This window comes from Taudactylus pleione, unplaced genomic scaffold (genome assembly GCF_031769625.1).
Source record: "Taudactylus pleione unplaced genomic scaffold, aTauple2 ptg000046l, whole genome shotgun sequence".
Lineage (NCBI taxonomy): Eukaryota > Metazoa > Chordata > Amphibia > Anura > Myobatrachidae > Taudactylus > Taudactylus pleione.
In genome coordinates this window covers 17,561,794-17,566,693 of record NW_028284448.1, presented here as the reverse complement: position 1 = coordinate 17,566,693, position 4,900 = coordinate 17,561,794, and the positions used below count along the sequence as shown (strand labels likewise).

The 4,900-nt window shown below is 36.5% G+C and overlaps 2 pseudogenes; one reads left to right on the top strand and one right to left on the bottom strand.

The window, feature by feature from the left end:
- Positions 1-510: 510 nt before the first annotated feature.
- Positions 511-628, bottom strand: LOC148537714 (5S ribosomal RNA; annotated as a pseudogene).
- Positions 629-4,461: 3,833 nt separating this feature from the next.
- On the top strand, positions 4,462-4,579 carry LOC148537713 (5S ribosomal RNA; annotated as a pseudogene).
- The last annotated feature ends 321 nt before the right edge of the window (positions 4,580-4,900 follow it).

The following is a 4,900-nucleotide window of genomic DNA, read 5'->3' as shown; positions in this document are numbered from 1 at the left end:
TCATATAAAAGGCAGGGATAATATGATCCTTCCACAATTAGAGCACTTCATTAAAATGATGATAAATATCAGTATTAAAATGGTTTATAACTATAACCCATTTAGTATGGTTTTCAATGATCAATATATCAACCAGAGTTTTAATAATGTTATTATAAATAGTATAACACCTATTGAGGAATACTTAAACACTAAATAGTTATCAATTGGAACAAAAAAAAAAGGGGGGGAGTATCCAAAAAGCCAACAGAGTCAATATAAAGGGAGGGGAATGTCCTAGAGAGAGGCTCCTAGAGGGAGACATTAAAAAATATGTTCATAAAATCCATAAATATGTATTCTTCGTCATTCATATGGATGTTTTCAATATGTATTAAAAATGTGTCTTCTCCAAAAAGTATATTCGCCCATCTTCTGTTTATCCTTAGTGCATGAGTCTTCAAATTCTTGGAATGTGATATAGATGTCCTGTCAATACACTGATGGGGATACACATGTATGTCCAAAATGCATCTACCGCACCTGGTCTTCCCCAGCGGTCCCCCTTCTGGGTACTGTTCAGGTCCCAAATGCTTAGCTTCCAAGATCAGACGAGATTGGGCGCTTAAACATGGGTATGGCCGTAGATAATTAGGACAGAAACATCTACCCATACAGTGTTAGACTCGATAATTAGATGAAAGGAGCTATCTCATAGCCCTCGTTGAAGCCTCGGGGAGTCATGGTGTCCAATTCAAAGATCCAGTACATCTCGCGTCTTGAAAGTTTATTTGCTAAGTCACCCCCTCTCTCTCCTAATTCAACATGTTCAATTGCCTTAAAGGTAAGATCCTCTGGATCGGAGTTGTGATTTGAAGTGAAGTGTCTAGCAACCATATGTCCTTCAACCTTATTTTTAATGTTGCGCACATGCTCTTGAATCCGCAATTTCAATGTTCTCTTAGTTTTGCCTACGTACTTCATCCCACAACTGCATTCTAATACATAGATTACAGAAGTGGAGTTACAGTTCATATGATGTTTAATCTTATACTCTTTAGTGTTGTCGGCATTCATAAAGGTCCTTCTTTGTCGATGCACAAATTTGCATATATTGCATTTTCCACATTTATAGGAACCTGGACAATTATGGAAAGGGGTGTCTTTCGTAGGATTGCCTAACCTTAGCATACTTGGGGCCAATGTATCCTTCAGGCTTTTGGATTTTCTAAACACGACTGGAGGTTTAGGAGGAATGACATCTTTCAGAATTGGATCCATTAACAAGAGTCTCCAATGTTTACTGAGTATGGTCTTTATCTTTCTTTCCTGTGCATTATATGTGGTAATAAATGGAATGATATTGTTCTCTTCTTTCTTATGATCCTTATACTTAAGTAAATCACATCTGTTAAGTTGATTGGTCTTGTTTTCTGCTTCCAATATGATATTGGCAGGGTATTCCTTTTCCAGGAACCTATCGGTGTACAGGCGTATTTGTTCTTCACATGTATCTTGCTTACTACAATTTCTTTTTATTCTGTGGAATTGGGAACAGGGTATATTCTTTTTCCATTTTTGTAGGTGTCCACTTTTGTAGTGCAGATAGCTATTAGTATCAACATCTTTTATGTAATTCTTAGTAACTATCTGATTGCCTTCACCAGTTAAAACCAAATCTAAAAATTCAATGGAAGTCGCGTTGATGTTGGATGTGAATTTAAGATTCATATTGTTATCAGTGATAAATTCCAAAAATGACTTAAAAAGATCCTCCGTGCCTTCCCATATTATAAGGATATCATCTATATAGCGTTTATATAATACAACATTGTTCTTAAATGGATTATTGTTGTATATGTAATTATTCTCCCAGCACCCCATAAAAAGGTTGGCGAAGCTTGGGGCAAAAATTGTCCCCATCGCAGTCCCACAAATTTGTCTATAAAATTTATTTAAAAATGTAAAATAGTTGTGGTTCAGAATAAAAGCCATAATATCACATAAAAACTCTATGGGGGGTGCTGATAGATGAGTCCATGTCCAAAAATTCTCTGCAAGCATTAATTCCTTAATCATGTTCTATGCACGTATACAGTGATTGTACATCAATTGTTATCCATAAGTAGGATGCTCTCCACTCAATTCCTTCTATGATTTGTAGGACATTAGTAGTATCCTTGATGTATGATTGTAACTGTATGACATATTTCCGTAGGAATATGTCTACATACTCCGATAAATGCGATGTTAGGGAATCAATCCCTGCAATAATAGGTCTCCCCGGTGGATTAGTCATTGATTTATGGACTTTGGGAAGAAAGTAAAAAATAGGGGTAGTTGGATTGGTTACAAGGAGGTATTGAAATTCGTCTTTTGTAATAATACCATTGTGTAGTCCATAGACAAGTAACGTTCTCAGTTCGTCAATATACTCCTCTAGGGGATCTCCACTCAATACAGCATATGAGTTTATATCTCCTAAGAGTCTATTGGATTCTTCAAGATAATAAGAACGATCCATTATTACCAATCCCCCCCCCTTTATCAGCTTGTTTGATTATCTCTTGATTCTTCTGAAGATTCTTGAGTGCTTCTTTCTCCCTATTTTTCAGGTTTCATTCAGTAGGGATCTCAATGTTTTCATCACAAAAATCTTTCTTCACCAGTTCATAAAAAATGCTGAGGTAATTACCTTTAGACTCTATTGGATAATACTTAGACTTATTTTTCAAACCCGATTTTGACTCGTTTCCAGTATAGTTCATGATAACCGCATTATCCTTTTTCAAAAAATGACGTTTCAGGGTTAGATTCCTCACAAATTTATTCAGGTCAATGAAGGTTTGGAATTTGTTCATATTACTAGAAGGTGCAAAAGATAATCCTTTGCTCAGAAGAGATACTTCAGATTGTGTTAAGACGTGTTTAGATAGATTGAAGATCCCCTTCTCCTTCTCCTTAGGGGCTATTGCACATTCCTTCTTTTGTAATTTCTTCCTGTTGCCCCCTCTACTTCCTCTTCTTCTCTTGTTCTTCTTTTCATAGGTGACACTAGTCTTGTGGTTTCTTTGAAGAAGGTTTTCCTCGGATTTGGACTCATCTATCAGCACCCCCCATAGAGAGTTTTTATGTGATATTATGGCTTTTATTCTGAACCACAACTATTTTACATTTTTAAATAAATTTTATAGACAAATTTGTGGGACTGCGATGGGGACAATTTTTGCCCCAAGCTTCGCCAACCTTTTTATGGGGTGCTGGGAGAATAATTACATATACAACAATAATCCATTTAAGAACAATGTTGTATTATATAAACGCTATATAGATGATATCCTTATAATATGGGAAGGCACGGAGGATCTTTTTAAGTCATTTTTGGAATTTATCACTGATAACAATATGAATCTTAAATTCACATCCAACATCAACGCGACTTCCATTGAATTTTTAGATTTGGTTTTAACTGGTGAAGGCAATCAGATAGTTACTAAGAATTACATAAAAGATGTTGATACTAATAGCTATTTGCACTACAAAAGTGGACACCTACAAAAATGGAAAAAGAATATACCCTGTTCCCAATTCCACAGAATAAAAAGAAATTGTAGTAAGCAAGATACATGTGAAGAACAAATACGCCTGTACACCGATAGGTTCCTGGAAAAGGAATACCCTGCCAATATCATATTGGAAGCAGAAAACAAGACCAATCAACTTAACAGATGTGATTTACTTAAGTATAAGGATCATAAGAAAGAAGAGAACAATATCATTCCATTTATTACCACATATAATGCACAGGAAAGAAAGATAAAGACCATACTCAGTAAACATTGGAGACTCTTGTTAATGGATCCAATTCTGAAAGATGTCATTCCTCCTAAACCTCCAGTCGTGTTTAGAAAAGCCAAAAGCCTGAAGGATACATTGGCCCCAAGTATGCTAAGGTTAGGCAATCCTACGAAAGACACCCCTTTCCATAATTGTCCAGGTTCCTATAAATGTGGAAAATGCAATGTATGAAAATTTGTGCATCGACAAAGAAGGACCTTTATGAATGCCGACAACACTAAAGAGTATAAGATTAAACATCATATGAACTGTAACTCCACTTCTGTAATCTATGTATTAGAATGCAGTTGTGGGATGAAGTACGTAGGCAAAACTAAGAGAACATTGAAATTGCGGATTCAAGAGCATGTGCGCAACATTAAAAATAAGGTTGAAGGACATATGGTTGCTAGACACTTCACATCACAACTCCGATCCAGAGGATCTTACCTTTAAGGCAATTGAACATGTTGAATTAGGAGAGAGAGGGGGTGACTTAGCAAATAAACTTTCAAGACGCAAGATGTACTGGATCTTTGAATTGGACACCATGACTCCCCGAGGCTTCAACGAGGGCTATGAGATGGCTCCTTTCATCTAATTATCGAGTCTAACACTGTATGGGTAGATGTTTCTGTCCTAATTATCTACGGCCATACCCATGTTTAAGCGCCCAATCTCGTCTGATCTTGGAAGCTAAGCATTTGGGGCCTGGACAGTACCCAGAAGGGGGACCGCTGGGGAAGACCAGGTACGGTAGATGCATTTTGGACATACATGTGTATCCCCCATCAGTGTATTGACAGGACATCTATATCACATTCCAAGAATTTGAAGACTCATGCACTAAGGATAAACAGAAGATGGGCGAATATACTTTTTGGAGAAGATACATTTTTAATACATATTGAAAACATCCATATGAATGACGAAGAATACATATTTATGGATTTTATGAACATATTTTTTAATGTCTCCCTCTAGGAGCCTCTCTCTAGGACATTCCCCTCCCTTTATATTGACTCTGTTGGCTTTTTGGATACTCCCCCCCTTTTTTTTTGTTCCAATTGATAACTATTTAGTG